Raw genomic sequence first — 20370 nt, 5'->3', positions numbered from 1 at the left:
TTAAAAACTCGTTTATGTAAAATACATTCAAAAAATTGTGAACACTGCATTTGGACGGAATATACCTACTTATATAAGGTTTTTCAAATTACTTTTCATTTATACAGTCTGTTTTGCCAAATCACCATGGACGGATATAACATTTAATAGAACGTGAAAATAATAAAATTGTTTTATCAAAATTGGTGTTCTGTTCAGGTCAAGTACCACAAGCTTCGCCTATTTTACGGTCGCCATAACCGTCTTATCGAGAGGACTATTCGCAATATGGTGGATAAATTTGAGTCCACTGGTTGAGTAAACGATCGACCAACACTCGTACGTCGACGAAACGCAATATCTGCTGAAAACATCGCAGCTGTCTATGATACTGCGCAAGATAATCCAAGGTACTCGATTTCGCGTCGCTCACAAGAACTCGACCTTTCGAAGACCACAACTTGGCAAATTTTGCGTCGTGACTTGGGCCTGAACCCGTATAATATTCAACTGAACCAGGAACTGAAGGTAAAAGACCATAGACAACGACGTGTGTTCGCTGAATGGGCTCTGGAGCAATTGGCAACTGACCATAATTTTCATCGAAAAACCGTCTTCGGCGATGAGGCCCATTTCAATGTTCCAGGCTATCAAGGTTGCATGTGATGTTCGCACCTCCAATCAGGCGGATAGGTCTTTTCTGGATAAAATCTAGCATCTTCGGGGTATGTTTGGGGGCGGAGCTCCCTACATAAGAACAATACTCCAAAGCAGGTCTGATCTGAGCTTTATAAAGCATCAAAAGTTGCTGAGGTGTGTACAGTTTTCTGGTTCGGAACAGTGTTTTGAGAAGCAGCCTTTGCAATTCCAGCGACATGATTGTGCTAAGAAATATTGGTGTCCATTTTAACCCTCAAAAACTGTTGTCTGACCTGACACTATTATATCCGGTTCAGATACATTCATCTTCTTGGAGAAAACCGATGCTTGGGTTTTTGCGGCATTGAATTGAACCTAGTTATTTTCACCTCAACTCAAAATTACTTCTAGATCCTCATTAAAATTTGCAATCCTGCTGCCGGTGAAGATGTGCCTCCGTAGCCGATGTCCTGGACATTTCAAATGAATAAAAAATTTCGATGATATCTCACACACACTTTGTTTTATTTCAATTCAAAGATGGCGCTTAATGAAAGACTATACTTGATTTCAATATTTTGAATGCACTTTGATATTATCAAGATATCGATTAGATAAAAAAGGTAATAAGAGACACACTTTATGGGAAAAAACATTCATTTTAGAAGTTATGACAATTTTAGTATGTGAGATGAAGGATTTTCAACTCTACGTTGTTTTTTTTTTCAAGATTTTTGTACAACGAGGTTTTTGAGAATATTAAGTATGATTGAACCTCCTGATGGGCAAATTGTAAGTAATATTTTGGTATTTCTACAGATTCTTGAATATTGGTTGAAATATCATTTCAGCAACGGGAAAAGAGGGGTCACTTATGGATTGGATTACCAAAAGTAATTCAAAAACATTACATCTGATAGAGCGAAGTTTAACGTTTTTACAACAACTCAAAAAATGAAGGTATTCTTCAAGAGCGAGAATGGTCATAAACTTGTAGAAAAAGTTATAGATGAATGGCACAAGAAAAATCCATATTGTGGTGTATTAATTTTAGTAACCATATTGCGGGAAAGATTGTGTATAATGAAATGTCGAAAAATAACCAAAGAAATCATTTCAAAATGAAAAAGTTGTGAGAGATTCTAACCCAAAAATGAATTAACTGCACAACTGCATTCGAATTTACAGGAATTGATTTTCCTGGTCCATAGTATTTGGGAGACAGCAGTGATGTATGGATTGCAGTTTTTACATGTGCAATATATAGAGCTCTACACTTAGAACTGATTTGTTCTTTAACTAGTGATCCATTCATTTTGGCTTTGAGAAGACGTGTTTCTCGAAGAGGAAGGATTTCATGTATGTATACGGGTAACGGTAATAATTGGGTTATATAATCATTTGAAAAAAATTAATTGGGAAAAAATGTAGTTTAAATAAATGAACTTTAAACGTTCAAGCTAGTCCCGAATATATCGACACAGTAGGTTGAATGGACTGACGCCTATCAGAAAACAGCCACTCCCCTGGCTAATACCACGAATGGCGTTGGATTATATTCGATAGGCGTCAGTGCAGGAATCTTCACAGAAAATTTTCTGCATATACAATTGGCAATACAACTAAAAGAGTCGACCTTCAATTTTGGAACGGGCACATTTGCAGACCTGTTTCGGGTTCATTAGCCACTCATGAGTGCAAGATGGTGGCCATCATCAACCTAAAGTCAATGATATTCCATAATTGAAAATCGGAATTCATTCAGAGTATTTCATTCCTCTTCCCAAGTTGGTATATTCGAGACTGGCTTGAACGTTTAAAGTTCATTTCATCAGATTTCTTTACTGCCAGCCTTCGAGCATAGCCCACTGACTAATAAGAAAAAAAAATGTAGTTTTCATCGGCAAGGAAAATCAACGTTTGTTTGAAGGTGATCCACAATGTTTCATGACGAATTTCATTAGTTCGGACTTCCATTGTCTAATATTATATGAAATGATTTGAAATTCCTGAAATAACTAAAAAGAAGAATTAAAAAATTTAAGAAGAGGAATTATTATTCTAATATAATTATTATAATTAACTTGGCTTGGAATCTCTTGACTTTTTAATTTTTATTGTTTTTTCAGTTCTTCATTTTTATTCCTCGTTGAACTGGAGTTTTGAAATGTTGTACCGAAATCGATTATTTTGTTGATAATGGCCCAGAAAAAATGTTTTTCAAATTATTATGCGGATGTGAATGTTTTCTTAATAGTCCCAGAGTTAGAAAAAATATTTACTGCCAATGGTATTTACTGATGATGGCGGGTTGGCTGTCCTTGTTCATCTTTCACTGCCTAAACCACTGTACATGCTGTACATGCTGTACATGCGAGTGCATTGGCTTGGGATGTGGGGGTTGTGCAAACCGATCATCGGATGCCTGCTTCCACGTAGCTCCGCTGGATACGGGAATGACAGAATCACTTGTGGTTCTGTTATTCCCTAACTGAATGGCATCCCAACGAAAGCTTAATCCTAAGGTGTGTGTATCCGTGCCGAGAGGATGAATGACACCATCCTATGAGCTGTCTCTACGGAACCTTCGAGATACCGGGCGCCCTCTCGTGGTAGCATCGCCTTGTCACGGTAATGCGGGGTTCTGCCATGATTGACCTACTTTCCCTAGCTACTCGTGGGACCTTTATGGACGAAGTAAACTTGAAAAATTTTTTCTGACGCTGTGAACTTAGATCAGAAGCGATTCTACAGAGGAGATGGATGTCGAGTTTACGACTCCAACTGATCTTCCTGTGAATTTAGGTCAGGAGCGAGTCTACAGAGGAGATAGATATCGAGTTTACGACTCCAACTGACCTCCCTGTAAATTTAATTCAGGAGCGAGTCTCCAGAGAAGATGGATATTGAGTTTACGACTCCAACTGACCTCTCTGTAAATTTAGTTCAGGAGCGAGTCTACAGAGGAGATGGATGTCGAGTTTCCGACTCCAACTGGCCTCCCTGTGAATTTAATCCAGGAGCGAGTCTACAGAGGAGATGGATGTCGAGTTTACATCTCCAACTGACCTCCCTGTGAATTTATTTCAGGAGCGAGTCTACAGAGGAAATGGATTTTGAGTTTACGACTCCAACGGACCTCCCTGTAAATTTAGTTCAGGAGCGAGTCTACAGAGGAGATGGATATCAAGTTTACGACTCCAACTGACCTCCCTGTAAATTTAATTCAGGAGCGAGTCTACAGATGAGATGGATGTCGAGTTTACGACTCCAACTGACCTCCCTGTGAATTTAATCCAGGAGCGAGTCTACAGAGGAGATGGATGTCGAGTTTACGACTCCAACTGACCTCCCTGTAAATTTAATCCAGGAGCGAGCATACAGAGGAGATGGATGTCGAGTTTACGACTCCAAATGACCTCCCTGTAAATTCAGTTCAGGAGCGAGTCTACAGAGGAGATGGTTGTCGAACCTACGACTCCAACGGACCTCACTGTAAATTTAGTTCAGGAGCGAGTCTACAGAGGAGATGGATGTCGAGTTTACGACTCCAATTGACCTCCCTGTAAATTTAGATCAGGAGCGAGATCTGCGGCGTACGCAGAATCTGTCTCAGGTGGGGCAACTAACTCCCCATGAGCAGGTTAGCAAACGTTTGCGCTCAAGTGAGGTTTCACCGTCAGGTGTAGCTGACGTGCAAAAACCCTCATATTAGAAGGTTATCGTGGGTATCAAGGTGGGAATCCTGAAACTTGACTATCCAAATACCTCATTAATAGAGCATATACTTAGTGCCTGCCCCGCTGGGGACCGAATCAGGTCTTCAGAGTTCGGCAGAGCCGTACTCTTACCATCTGACCTGAAAGATCACTCACCATATGAACTAATCGGCTTCGTTGAGAAGCTGGGTTTGTTTGGCCGAGTGAGAATAGGTGTGAGCCACAATAAACCCTTGCGGGTCGAATAGACCCACTCACTTTGGACCTAACCTAACATAACCTACCGCCAATGAGTGATAATATATTCGTTCAATAGAATCGTCAAATAAATAGTACACATTGTTCATAACGATTTGATAAATAATTAAATTCATTACGGTTTTAATGTAGTAACAAAATGTTCAACGATATTTGCAGAATATTATAAATGTGTGGAATAATCGCATGAAATTGGCTTTGGATAAACCGGATACCTATTTAGTTGAAAGTTCAGGGCTAGAGTTTTGTAACTAATTATGGGATACATTTTGAAAGAATCTGAGATTGTAATAATATGTTAATCTTTGGTATATCTCGAAATAACATATCTATGACTCCACGTTTTAGACAATAATTTGTAGGTATTTATAGTTTGGAAGTGTTCCAAAGCGTGATTGATTTCTTACTTCGAATTGGAAGGTGAAGGTGAATTTAGAGATTCGAAGAGTTTCAAGTACAAATAATATTAATTTATGAATATTAAATATTCTATTGTCTCTAATGTATCGGTTTATTTATTTGCAAAATTCAATTGACGATATGAGCATCCTTATTTTTTTAAATTCTGCATATATGGGAGAAACTCCATAAGGCCAAGCGTCCACTATTTCAATTCGTATACCGATTAAAAATGTGTTTTACTACGAAGCTAAGAATATATACTATTGTAATTTATTGAATTTTTTGTTTTTATTAAGAAGAAACTGGAACCACAATTCCTTTTGGAGGAATGTTGTTATCAAAAATTAGACTGAAACAATAGGATATAAAAAAGTAGTATAATTTTTCGAGATCTTTAGAAAATGACAGCAAACCAAACCCTATAGAAATTTCAAAAATAGAGCATACCAGTGAGTTTGAATGATTTTAACAATATGGCTGGTTACGAGACCTAAAACTATATTTGGTCAGTCGGTAGCCGGTCGGTTTGACGTGGGTACTTTGTTCACTCAGTCAATCGGTCGATGTTTGAGTGGATGATTTAAGCCCCAGGCTGAACTCTCGACTTCCACTTGCTATCGTCCAACCCGTGTTAGGAATCACATGTTTAAAGGTAAGACCTCGTTAGTCCTTAGCTCGCACAAGTTTCGACTTCTGAGGGTTATCGTTCTTAGGGGTGCGATAGCTGGTTAACGGGAAAAACATATTTTTTTGAAACTTGGATAAAAGAGTTTTGTAAAAAAATACCAGCAGTAGTACTCAGTGAAGATAATTACTGATTTGTGCTTTGAATCTTATCTAAAAATGATAAGAAAGTCATCTTAGTGATTGATAAGTACTCATACTCAAAATATTGTTGATATAAATGCACAATGCTTCATCTGACAATGGGTACTATGAAACAAAGAAGTAGAAGAAATTATTACATTCGCTTCTTACAAGCGAAATGAATCAGTTGCGAATGTGAACTAATTGATAATATCAACGGTGCACCAAAATAATGGTGAAATGAAAGGTAACTACAAAATTGAATTTAAAATTGAAAGAACAAGAGGAAAAAATATACTAAGAAACAAATATTTTTATTTACCAACTCACCATCTCAAGGATGTGTCGTGAGTGTTCTTCATAGTTAATTTGCTAGAGAAAGGTTTGTGAAAAAAAACGAGAATTGTTTGTTTGCTTCGAAACAATTCAATGATTGTTGGTTATAAATACCATCAAACTAACCGGTTACTCAATTTGATTCGTCAAATTTCGTGGAAGAGGAAAAAAAGATCGGACTAAAGAACAAATCATACATGTTGGAAATTTTTTCTTGATGGCCGTCTTAGTGGTACATAACTATTTGAACGAAATTTCAAATAGTTGTGTTGTATCTCAAAATATGTTTTGCCAAGTTCATTTCCAGCACGGAGACTTGGCTGGGTAATAATATATCAAGATATTATTTATTTGGAAATCCTCTAAGAGGTGTTTTATACTAGCACAAAATTTCCAAGAATTTAGATATCCTCAAAAAACTTTACGTGAGTTTATTTTCTATACATACGCTTCAAATAGCTTCAAAATTATATAGCCGAAAATAATTAATTTGGGTCTTACATTTTGTAAAATCAATTCCTTTGAGAAGCGTATTTGTTAGAAAGTTACTTTATGAAAAAATCGTGAGAAGTTAGATAAGTTGAGGTTGAGACAAATATAAATCAGAGTTCAATTAAATCAATTTCGGGATAAGTTATCAGTAATGATGTCATCATCGGTTTCTTATGAAACACCCATTTGTTCTTCAATTTTCGGAGTGATCTGGGTGATCGTATTCTGAAAATGCATCCGAAGTTGCGCCTGATTGGTACAGAATGGACAAAAGCACGAAAGGTTTCCTAAAAATTTTAATAAGAAGTTAAAGGTGAGTGTATTTTTTCTAAAATAATACATAAGGAATGAACTCTAAAAAATATTGGATGAAAAGATGTCGTTATAGAACTAGATATAGTATCATTATATTATATATATGTATATTGAGTTTTCAACAAATGAAATATTTCATCACATTGGTACACATGTTTGTTTACATAACACCCCTCTCATCAGCTGTTCTTAAGTAGTAAACATAACCTATGTGAGTTTGTCAATTGTACGCACGTGGTTGCTATTGAAATTATCGTGTGAAGTTGATTTTTAAATTAATTTAAGTGCTGATCTGAAATGCCTCGAAAGTGTGTGAATTCTGTCGATAGCTTTTGCTATATATGTGGTGAAATAACATTTAAGGCTTAGAAACGTAAAATGACACCTATCGTTAAGACAGCCTATGAACATTATTTTGGTGTGAAAGTTGGGGACCAAGATAAATCATGGGCTCCTCATATATGTTGTAATTCTTGTTCCGTCATATTGCGAGAGTGGCTGAAAAATAAAAACCGGCAATGGCTTTTGCAGTACCTATGGTTTGGCGTGAGCCTACCAATCATAAAGACGACTGTTATTTCTGCTTAACTCCTCCCCTTAAGCAAGGTTTATCTATGAAGAAAAGAGGAACGGTTAAATACCCTAATCTCCCATCTGCTCTTCGGCCTGTACCACACTCAGACAATTTGCCAGTCCCTTCTCCACCCCAAAACTATGAAATTTTAGAGGAAGGTGATGAAGAGTGTTTAGAAGGAGCAACCCATCCTTCTACATCCTATGACCCTGATTTTGAGGTAAGCGATAGGTCTAGTGATCCGCACAGAATTAGTCAAGCAGAGTTGAGTGACCTTATAAGAGATCTTCGCTTGTCTAAGGAAAAGGCTGAGCTGTTAGGGTCAAGACTACAACAGTGGAATCTTCTAAAACATGATGTGAAAATATCTCAGTACAGACAGCGTCAAAAAGATTTGCTTCCTTTTTTTGAGAAAAAAGAAAACCTCGTAGTTTGTTCTGATGTTAATGGTTTGATGGACTGCTTGAATTTGGATCACACTTCATCTGAATGGAGACTGTTTATAGACTCTTCAAAACTAAGCTTAAAAGCTGTACTTCTGCATAATGGAAATCAGCTACCCTCTATTCCTATAGGTCATGCAGTTCACATGAAGGAAACGTATATAAATATGAAAACACTTCTCCAATCAATCAAATATGAACAACACAAGTGGCACATCTGTGGTGATCTGAAAGTCATTGCTATACTCCTAGGAATGCAATTAGGGTTCACCAAGTACTGTTGTTTTTTGTGTCTGTGGGACAGTCGGGATAGAAAATCTCACTATAAAAAAATGAACTGGCCTACACGAGACCTAAACCCTAATGAGAAAAATGTAGTTTACGAGCCTCTTGTAGATCCTAAGGATGTTCTCCTTCCCCCATTATATATTAAGTTGGGACTAATGAAAAACTTTGTGAAGGCCATGGACCAGGAAGGACAAGCTTTTAAGTACTTGAGAGCAAAGTTTCCCAGGTTGAGTGATGCTAAAGTGAAGGAAGGCATCTTTATTGGGCCTCAAATCCGTGAAATCGTAAATGATCCTGCTTTTGACATGATTTTAACAGGAAATGAAAAAAGAGCCTGGGAAGCCTTTAAGGGGGTTCTACATGGGTTTTTAGGTAACAAAAGAGATGATAACTTCACAGCATTGGTTAAAGAGCTTCTTCAAGCTTACCACCAACTTGGATGCAACATGTCCTTAAAAATTCATTTTCTTCACTCTCATCTTAATTTCTTCCCACAAAACTGTGGAGCTGTGAGTGACGAACATGGAGAAAGATTCCATCAAGACATTGCCTTAATGGAACAGAGATATCAGGGCCGTTGGAATGAAGCAATGCTTGCAGACTACTGCTGGTCTGTGTGTAGGGATGCTCCAGAAGTGTTTTATAAAAGACAAGCTAAACGACAGCGATCTTACAATGAATCGGATGGACTTAATTGAAATTTGGTGGTACAAACTTCTTTTATTTGTCAAAACACTAAGAATAATGTTTTTTTTTTATTAATTTTGTACTTAAAATATTCTAAAAGAAACATAACAATATTGTTTTATGTACTTTCACTTTTCACGTATAGTATAACTACTCTTTAAGATTAAGTACTGTGTATCTCAAAAACCAGAGCTAATAAAAATTTTTCATTGTTATTTTCGTTTTTATCACCCCAAAATTAGTAGAAATTGACTAATTTAGTGTAGGAAACATTCAAAAAATATTTTTTTGTTGTGTTGTGAATCGACTCGTGCATTGAATGAATTCGTTTCTGATATTTTGTAGCACAGTATGATTTATGTTCTGCATTTCTTGCCTGATTCAGTCTTCTAGGTCACGAATATTACCTGGATGATTGAGATGATTTTCAGATTTTGAATAATTTTCCAGAAAGAAGAGAAGTGACTAAGATCAGTTGTTCTAGCGGTTAATTTCTTCTTCTTCTGATCCATAGATCGATGGAAGCTGTAAACAAACTCGCCCACAGTGCACTGCGCTTTGCTGTCGGAACCAGTTTCTGCAGTTTGAAGTACCAAAAATTGTATTTCCCCCAATATCACCATTGCCCATTTATGGTTGTACCTTACGGAATTCTTGCATTCAATGTGGATTTTCATCGGACCAATAACGGGTAATTGTTGATTTATATGAAAGTCATTTCATGGAAAAATAATGTATAAAATTGGTATTTTATCTCATCAAAAAAGGTCAATACTGAGATAATCCGCGCACTGTGAACTGCTGACAAAATTGCGTCTTACGGCATGTTTTTCGGAGCTATAAGTCTCTCTTGCATTGACGAATTTCTCAAACATTCTAGTTATTTATGTTAACGCTCTTTTCGGCTTTCAAAAAACCTTCGATGAAATAGACCATTACGTTCTTCTCAGCAAATTGACAAAATTGGGACTCTCTAACCAACTGCTTACTCTAATTGAATCATATCTAGTTAACAGAAAACAATTTGTCGGATATGAATCTTTCAAATCGGCCCAGTACGTAGTTACATCTGGGGTACCACTAAGTTCTAATCTTGGACCTCTTTCATTTTTATTTTTTATTGATGACTTAGCAACCTCTCTAAATATTCCTAGCCGACTATTTGCAGATGACCTGAAACTATATTATAAAATCGACGACATTACTGACTGCCAACGTGTACAATATGAATTAGATGTAATCAAACTTTGGTGTAATGATAATCGTCTACAACTGAACGTATCCAAATGTAAAATAATATAATTTACAACAAAAAAGCGAACTTTAATGTACGATTATTCAATCAAAAAAACTACAATCAACCGCGTACATGAGATAAAAAAAAAGATCTTGGTATAACATACGACAGTAAATTAAAATTTACAACACATATGAATGAATGAAATGAATGAATAATGTTTATTTGCAGTACAAACAGGTAAAATATAAAATATAAAATATTTTTACATTCTAAGGTATTTCGCTAAAAAAAAGAATTTTAGTGCTAATAAACAATGATTCCTGCTAAGGCAGAGCCAGTGCGCAGGAGCATGGTTATTAAGATAATCCTGATTTGGTGGATACAAAAGATGTAAAGTAAGGAAAAAGACAAAATTTAGTAAAATATATACATGCACATAAAGGTAAAAAACACATGAATAGTACAATTATTAATATAAAGTGGAATTGATTATTATACAATACAATTTAAAAATTACAATTAAAAAAAAAGGGTTCTGAACTCAACATACACGCATACATATCAAATTTGAGATTACGGTAAATCAATTAGTCTTCAAAGGATCTATCAGGCAATGAATATCATTTCGAGATGTATCAAATAAAAACGTTTTAGTGGCAGCTTTAAAAGAGTATAATGATTTTTGGTATTTTATTTCGTCTGGGAGGTAATTAAACAGTATTGGCGAGACGTAGTTAAAGCTTCTCTGTCCCACTGTTTTCGTTTGAAATGGAACCCTCACACATTTTTTTGTTTTCAGTCTTGTATCATATCTATGGTCAATCAATAATAAAGAGGTTTTTTTGTTGAAATGTTCTAGTAACTGTTCTTAGGAAATAGAATTGGCGTACATCTAGAATTTTACATTCCGAAAACAGTGAATCCGAAGAATAGCGTTGAGGCTTACCACAATGATCTTCAGAATCTTTTTCTGAATTACTTCAAGTTGCTTCATATGGTACGGGGAAGCAGAACCCCATCCCACTATTCCATAAGATAATCGTGATTCAACAAGTGCATGATATATTATTTTTAAGTGAAATTCACCTAGAAGTGTTTTTAGGTTTTTGAATTTTGATAACATGACTCTCAGAGTTTGTACTGTTCGTTGGATGTGTACATCCCATCTCATATGCCTGTCAATATACATATACTCCCAGAAATTTTACTTTTTCCGCTTGTTTTATTTCTATATGTTTTGCGTGGTTATGAATTGATAAAGATTCGAATGTTGGTAGTTTGTTTGCGTAGCATGTAAAGGGGAGAAACCATGTTTTTGAAACGTTGATGGTGAGTATTTTGTGGTTGAATGCGTCTACGATTAAATTTAAATCCTGTTCTACTTTTTCCTTTAAGCCTTTCCAGGTTTCCGATTCATATATGATAACGGTATCGTCAGCAAAGCTGCATATTATTCCAGAACTGTTTAAGGTGAGTATTTCATTTATATAAATAATGAAGAGTATGGGTCCTAAGGAATATGACTGCTGATGCAAATAGGATGCTTGGATTCATTTATAGAAATGGCAAAAACTTCAAAAGTATTGCCACCTTGAAATTGCTATATTTTGCGTATGCCAGATCTAAGTTAGAGTATGACTCTGTGTTATGGAATCCAGTTCACGACTACCAAAAAACATCAATTGTGAGCGTGCAAAGGAAGTTCCTAAAATACTTATGTCTAAAAGTTGATGGTCAATACCCCACGAGAGGCATCGATCATAACATTTTGTTGACACGATTTGATATGACATCTTTGGAAAATAGGAGAGTTATCCCTGGTATAAAATTCCTGCATAAATTACTGAACAACAATATTGACACTACGGTTCTTTTACCCGTGATCAATTTCTTAGTACCAAGAAGTGAAGGTTGACACAATCTGAAATTCTATTGCGAAGCATCACGCAAAAATGTTATGCTACGATCACCATTGAATTTTATGTGCAGTGAACATTGCGATATTCATTTCGACTCTCTGAACGCCTTGGTATCTTGTATCCGCAATCACTTTTAATAATACTATAAATAACATTTGTGTCAGTACTGCTACATTGCATGATTTGTAATTTTTTGTGTTATATACTCAATTTTTCATTCCTCTTTTGGAATTCTACCTATAAGAATATTTTATATAGGTATACTTTGTTTTAGCATTTACTCTTATACATTTCTATATTCCATTATTTTTAACATTAATTTCACATATACTCTGTAATACTAGCATTTTCTGTAACTGGGTAGGTACTCTTTTAGATTGTAAAATAGGTTTACGAACTGGGTATAACAATCATGATTTTTATTTCAATTCCCTTCTTTCTTCCTTTGAAAGTGTCCCACACTTTTTTATGAAGATGGAGAAGTGTAAAGCCAAAACAATTCTTTCCCAAAAACTAATATCTCTATTGAAAACACTTTCCCAACACCAGAACAAAAATTCAGGTCTCTCGACGCGCGTTTCGCCAACCAAGTTAGCGTCCTCAGGAGATCATTATCACTAAATTTTACTATGTTAGTGTTTTTATATCCTACTTGCCTAACTATTGCCTACCGGTTAGTATTACTTTACTACTACCTGTTATCGATCCTATGTTTTTAATACCTTAAAAATGTTATGTTTTTTTCTATGTTAGTGACCATATCTAATATTTATCGGTTTTTTATTTAGAATTATTAAGTATAAGACCAAATAAAGAACTGTTTGAAATAGGACTTTTGTTGCTTTTCCACACTTTTTGATTTCTAAGCTTTCAAAGGCATCCAGAAACATGTTGTCATGTACCGGTCTCAACAATTTTAAACATTTCACACTTATCCTATGGTCATTTTTTGTGCCATGTTGAACGACACTAGATTTCTCCGGTCTATGAAACCGAACATGCGAAACATATGTTCCTTGTAGCGAGCTAATATAGTCCGTCAGGTTTGACCAACATGGGAAAGTGTTTTTAATAGATTCATTTTATGCTAGAGGTTTTTGTACGAAATATCAAACTAATGTCTCCCAAAAATATACACCTTTCAAATTATTGAATTCGTTCTGATGAAAAATCATGTGTATCCAATATTTCGTAAATAACTAACTGGTAGCTACAAATTGGAAGCACTTCATTTTTGAAATCACTTCAGCAAAGTTACCGCAGATATTTGAAAAAATAACATGTTCCAATCAAAAAAGCGATGATGACTCGAAGGTAGGTCAACCTGTATATTCCATTATTACTTTATTGAATAAATTCACCTGTACGCAGGTGTTCATCATATTAAAAAAAATGAAAACCTTTCAACTCCGTTGATGATCTTTGATAGTGAAAGTAAAATCTCTAACATTTTTAACAAGTAAGCTTGTCAATCATATTCAAATAATTGACTTCGAGTCCTATGACTCACTGTGGTTAGACGCAACTAATTTCATCTCTGAACACGCTGTAATTGAGAAGTCAATGCACTGCCGACTAGTCTTCATTTCACAATTTATTTCTTGGAAAATTCCAGCTGTGAAGTTGCAAATAGAAAATGTCATAACGATTGCATTTCAAGGTACCAATTGCAATATTCTTAATGGTTCGATAGAGAGGAAGGTTTTTGAGTTGATAAGGTGTACGATAAACGGCTATTAGGAAAATCAATTAAATGTTAGCATTTCATATCTGACTCCTTATTATAAGCCGTACAAAAATTAACGGATACCTGTTGATCTACAAAATATTTCAGATTACAATCATCCCATCTATTGATATGAGATGAATTTAGCCGATACTTGATAAATCTGGATATACCCTGTACATATATAATAATTTCGTTATTTCTAATTGTATCCCTAAGTAGAATTCTCAGAATCATATTGATTTTATTAACCTAGCTAAACCAGTTATTTCGCGTTTAATTCATATCTTAATTGCGCTCTAGTTGTTATTGTAAAGATCTTCACGTTACTCTCACCAGTATGAAAATGATAACAGAATAACATATGATAAAGCTAATGAACCCGAAAGGGAAGCAGCTCCTGAAGAAATAGCTCAAATTCCTGAAATGAGTTATTAGTCTCATGAACTCTTATAAATAACTTTTTATCTTTTCTATTCATTCTTGAAAGATGAAATTTGGAACCTTCAGCGTGAAATGAATCTGTTGAAAACATTTTTCCTACACCAGAACAAAATTACTCAAGTATACGAGTATAAAGCATGAATCTTTGATCTCTTACAACTTGGTGTTTATTCAGTTACCCCAGCCAGTAACTAATGTCTGATGACCTTTGATGAAATTCATTCAAAAAAAAGGCAAGTATCTATCTACCTCAAACCAGCACAAAACAAAAAATCGATCTCAACCCGCAAAATTAATAACTATATGGAAAAACGAAATTGCAACCTTTCTTCATCACGCGTGTTGTATCGGATAGTCAAGCCCACTTGAATTCACTTCTGTGCGCGATACTTTCAATTTTTCGGCAACTCCTAGGATACGAGTAAATGTGCTGGAAATGTTTAAACCAACTAATGTATTCATTTGATAAGTATTAATATGATATCCATCTGAAGAAATTACCAATTGCTAGATTATATGTGATCATTATTTAAAACACAGAAGTAAGTATATCAAGCTTTCCTTGAAAAATGGACATAAGACATCACATACCTTTTTGAAGATCTATATGTATTGAATTATTTTGTTGAATTTCAAAGGGGATTAGAAAGGCCTCCGATGAAAGCCCGCACGGGTAGAACTATCACCCCAACTCATGAATAACATCGTCATATTGCAAGTAATTCAGACAAAACATCAATTAATTTTTCACAAAAAACTTCCTCTTGAATCACTCCATCCATTGGCAAAAACCTTATGGTTTTGAACTTCTGCCCAAGATACTTTAGAGAGAAGTTTCAAAAGTGTCTGTTCGTTGTGAAGAGGTAACTTAGTCGTTAATATACAGAGCATTCCAACGAAAACTTAACCCCGCTGTAAGTCAGAAACGGACGTGTAATCAAAAATTTCAAAGAACACGTCAATTGTTTTTCTAGGGGGACTAATTCTGATATTAAAATCATATTCGTAACTTCACTCCCCTGCAGTCAGCAACTACCCACCTATTTTTTTTGGCATGGGGTGTCGAGTGATACATCATTTGTAAGGTATGTTGTCCCTCTATTACCTCTGTAAATTTTTTTCAAGTGAAGTTTCGGGTATGATTTAGTCCCCCTAGAAATAAAAATTGACGTGCTCTTTGAAATTTTCGATTACACGTCCGTTTCTGACTTACAAGGGGGATCAAGTTTTCGTTGGAACTTCCTGTATAATGGAAGAAATGATATTAGTAAACTGAGAATTTTTTGTTGCCGTGTATGGCAGGTATGTATATATATATATATATATATATATATATATATATATATATATATATATATATATATATATATATATATATGTATATATACCGGGTGTCCCAGAGCTTTTAGGCCAGCAGATATCTCAGTTACCTGCAGAACACAAATTAAAACAAAAATATGTATCATAGGAGAACACAAGCACTTTCATGCAGCATAGCAAAATCCACCCCCTGGTAAACAACCCCCAAGAAACCACCCCTAACTTTTGTTTTTCAAATGGCACGCCCATGTTTGTTTTGGTTCAACTTACAGTCTTTTTCATTTCTCGGTCAATGATGTATCATGGTAGGTAGAATGACATGCAGAATCATAGAAAATAAAAACACAAATGAAATATTAATGTTTAAGGTCATCTGTATTTTGATACATGATATTACAGAAAATGTTCAAAATGTTGGCCAGCACTTGCCACATATGCTTCAAGTCGCCGAATCAGCGCGCGAGTACAGGAAGCCCTAATCATTTCCGGAGTAACGGTATGACAAGCCTCTAAATTTTTTTGGGTTAAATCGTCAATATTCATTGGTTGTGTTTCGAAGGCAACTCGTTTCAGATATCCCCACAGGAAAAAGTCCAGTGGCGTGAGATCTGGAGAACGTGCAGGCCATCGCACAGGTCTACTATTTCCAATCCAACGGTCTCGAAAAGTATCATTGAGGAATGTAGTAACTACATTATGGTTATGTGCAGGAGCACCATCTTGTTGCCACCACATTTGTTGTCGTTCTTCAAGTGGAATATCTTCCAGGAGGGCAGGTAAACAATTTTCCAAGAAATGTAAATATCGGTGGCCCGTCAAAGTGTCTTGGAAAAAATGGGGCCCGATGAGTCGTCCATTATGTAAACCACACCACACGTTCACACCCCACATTGTTTGGAAATTGGTTTCTCTAATCCAGTGAGGGTTGTCCTGTGACCAATAGTGCATGTTATGTCGATTAACAGTACCATTATTATGGAAGCGGGATTCGTCACTCCACAAGATTTGATTGAGGATGTTTGGACTAAAACTTGAATGTGAGCAATGAATGCCGTTCGTCTTTCGAAATCGGTAGGTCAGAGTCCTTGTTGTAAATGAATTTTGAAGGGATGATACTTGTACTGTTTGAAAATTCTTTGCACAGATGACTTACTGATCCCAATCTCTACCGCCAATGCACGAACCGAAATATGAGGATGTGCTTCGGCGTAGGCCAACACATTTATGCAATTTTCCTCAGTTCGCACGGGAGTAGGATGTACTTGATCTGTTTTTCCTGGAAATGATCCCGTTCGCATGGTATTTTCTACATACGAAAACGTATTACGACGATCAGGAAAGCGCTGCCCATACAGCCTCACCGCAGCACATTTATTCTTTCGGCATTCACCAAAAATTAAAAGCATATCAACGCATTCGTTGGGAGTGAAGGTAAAAGGCATTTTGATATACAACAACAATATCACGACTGATGGCAATGTGTCATCCAGATATCAGAGGAATGAAAGGAAGCACAAAAAGTTCTAACATTTTATCGCCTCTTTTTCTGCGTAGCGTCCACTTTTTCTGGTGTCTACAATGCAGAAAAATTCGATCAGTCCAGTTAATAGTACCCACTAACGTATTCAATTTTCTCGAACAATTATGATATATCGTTGGTTGAGAAATAACAAGAGCTGTCAGTTGAATGACAAACAACATGGGGTTGCCATTTGAAAAACAAAAATTAGGGGTGGTTTCGCAGGGGTTGCTCGCGAGGGGGTAGATTTTGCTCTGCTACATGAAAGTGCTGGTGGTCTTCTATGATATACATATTTTTTTTCAATTTTTTTCTGCAGGTGACTGAGATATCTGCTGGCCTAAAAGCTCTGGGACACCCGGTATATGTGTGTGATGAGTTCAAATGGCGTTGGTATAACCAATTTGCCAGTCTATTTTAACATGTAAAATTCCTACAATATTTTGATATTTTATAGATTTATAATACATTCTTATTTATTTCTAAAGGTTAGTATTTAGTTAGTACTAATGAGTTGGTATTACCAAAAGGAAATAAAATTAATACCAAATTTAAGACGCCGCGCCGGTTATGATTTGTTGGTGTGGCGGTGGTTATATACGATGCCGATGTTTATTAACACAAGAAAGAATACTCAGAACATTTATTATCATTATATTTCAAGACCTTTTCTCAAAACGGCAATGGATAGAAAAACAGTATGCATACTTAGAGAGAATAATGAATTTTGTTGAGAGTCATAAAATTATTTCTTCTTCTCAACACGGATTCCAATCTAGAAAATCCACCATAACTTCCATCTCAGCATTCTATGAGAAAATCTTGGAAAGTATCGAATGCGGCGAATGCCCTGTTGGGATATTCTGTGATCTCAGTAGGGCATTTGACTGCGTCGACAACATGATCCTGTTAAAAAAAATTATTCATACGGCATTAGGGGTAATGCCTTCAATTGGATTGAGTCCTTTACTAAAAACAGAAGACAGTTTGTCTCATTTACCGATCACCAGCGTATATTCAAATCTAGAACTCAAACTCTGGAAATTGGGGTCCCTCAAGGTTCTGTTTTGGCACCTTTATTATTTATATTATATTGTAATGATATGAATACTGCAGTCGCTGAGTATACATGCATTATGTATGCGGATGATACGTCATTATTAGTGTCTGATAAATGCGACATTTCTTTGAAGGAGGAGTGTAACCGGTCACTAAATAATTTAGTTTTATGGTGCAATTCCAATTCTCTGTTTTTTAACTCTGAGAAAACCTTTTCTATTCGATTTCACCATCGACAAAAAACTTGTTCTGACATCAAAATAAATTCCAACAACAGGATACTTTCTAATGTCACTGAATGTAAATTTCTAGGGCTTACATTAGACCACTGTCTGAACTGAAAAGGACATTGTAGCCAACTTACCTCCAAATTATCATCTACCACATATTTAATGAGAAACCTCAAAATGATTTTAACCAGTGATCAAATACTGAATTATTACCATGCTCATGTAGAATCGCGAATTAAATATGGCATTTGTCTCTGGGGTGGTTCTTCATCAGCACAAAGTGTTTTTGTCGCACAAAGAAAAATTCTCCGAATCTTGGCAGGAGTTGAACCTCAAACATTATGTAGAGACCTTTTCAAGCAATACAAAATATTAACTCTTGCGGATATACTTATATTTGAAATGTGTGTTTATATTTATATAAATCAATCAAAGTTCGAAAGACATAGCTCCTATCATAGTATTGACACGAGAAATCGTAATAATTTCTATGTGAAACCCTATAAATACAACCTAACTGGCCGGTCCCCTTTTTACTTCAACAAGTTACCTTCTTTTCCCAGAGAAATTGACAGAATCCATGTTTTTAAATTCAATTTGAAATTGTTTTTATTGAATTATAGTTTTTATACCGTGCAAGAATTTTTTAATGTGACTGTATGATCTTCTTGATTGTATTCATTCATATAACTGACTATTCCAATACATGTTCATGTATTGTATTATTATTATATTATTATTATTATAGATATCTCAAGAATCAATAATTGCGAAGAATTTGGATTAATCTGGAATCTGGGATTTTGTCTTTGGTTAAACGTACAATTATCGATCAAAAAAAAAGTTTTCTTGTGAGTTTTGAATTTTTCAAAAGTGTACAAAAGCCCTTCGAAGTACCATGAAACATGGAGAATATAGATTGTTCTGAGTGAGATATGGATTATTATTTTAGATAAAACTCATCCACAAAAGAAGAGATAAATGATTAATTTGATCCCAACCTCGACCAGATATTCTTTTCGAAAAAATTCATCTAGTTGAAGCTGGGATGATTCTGCTGCGTTACTTGGCTGACGGACTGCGAATAGCCATGATGCTCCCTAGGTGACTCGGGGAGATATTAACATTGCCTACCCAGGACACGAGACTAATGACCAATGTAGTCAATGCCAATGACACCGTCGGCCATTAGTTGATGATCTATTTTTTAAGGAGTATTATTGAAGAAATTACATTTTTTTTACTTCTATCCACTGCAATCTATTATGAAAAAGTATTTTTTAAGACGGATTTTTCGTTACATCATCAAATCATCAATGACCTACAGAAGGGGAACCTTAAATTTAGAAGTAATTGCTGTGGTAAAATCTCAGTAATTTTTTAAACTCATTCAAATGTGGAGAATGGAATATTTAAAATGATAAATATAGTTATCAAGCCTCTTATATATAATCATTGTTATGTAATCACGTTGTTTTTAACCACCGAATGTATGTCAAACGCATCAGAGAGAAATTATTGTTTTTGTAGTCGCTTGCCTCTCAATTACTAACGTTCGCTGCAAATGGATGAGATTAATTACTTTAGATAAATAAGAATCATTCCAATTTGATTTGGTTGATGAAAATCATACGAAACTTTGACTGAAATAGTGCAAGAATAATCTTTTATTCCAAATCTAAAAATAATAAATTGAATGAATTTTCCAATTATTTACTGGGTCAACGACCCAGGAAGCGCATGTTTCCTCATTTAATTCGGAAAGTATCCTATTCTAAAAATTATCTGATAACTAAAATTGCAGTTCGATTTAATCACATATTACGATAGCATGGATATAAATTGATAGATGTAGCCGTTACTACGTGAAAAATGAGATGATGACCTCAAATAAAAATGAAGTGATGATGAATCAAATAATCAGTGGAATGTAAGTTAGTACCCGAAGACGATTGTGGATATTAACAATCGAAA

At 35.4% G+C, this 20370-nt stretch overlaps 1 protein-coding gene and 1 long non-coding RNA gene across 3 annotated transcripts in view; one reads left to right on the top strand and one right to left on the bottom strand.

Annotated features, from left to right (window-relative positions):
• LOC111508268 (prolyl 4-hydroxylase subunit alpha-1) overlaps nt 1-20370 on the bottom strand; it is a 77734-nt gene that overhangs the window by 21814 nt on the left and 35550 nt on the right. The window lies entirely within an intron of this gene.
• On the top strand, nt 3449-19328 carry LOC141481444 (uncharacterized). The gene is made up of 3 exons (XR_012464984.1): nt 3449-6945; nt 9390-9630; nt 19145-19328. It is a non-coding gene; the product is annotated as an uncharacterized lncRNA (long non-coding RNA).

Source organism: Leptinotarsa decemlineata, unplaced genomic scaffold (assembly GCF_025532065.1).
Source record: "Leptinotarsa decemlineata unplaced genomic scaffold, Ldec_3_MD MMD2_tig00000199_RagTag_RagTag, whole genome shotgun sequence".
Lineage (NCBI taxonomy): Eukaryota > Metazoa > Arthropoda > Insecta > Coleoptera > Chrysomelidae > Leptinotarsa > Leptinotarsa decemlineata.
Note: the sequence above shows the minus strand (reverse complement) of the source record. Positions and strands in the feature narration are given on the sequence as shown.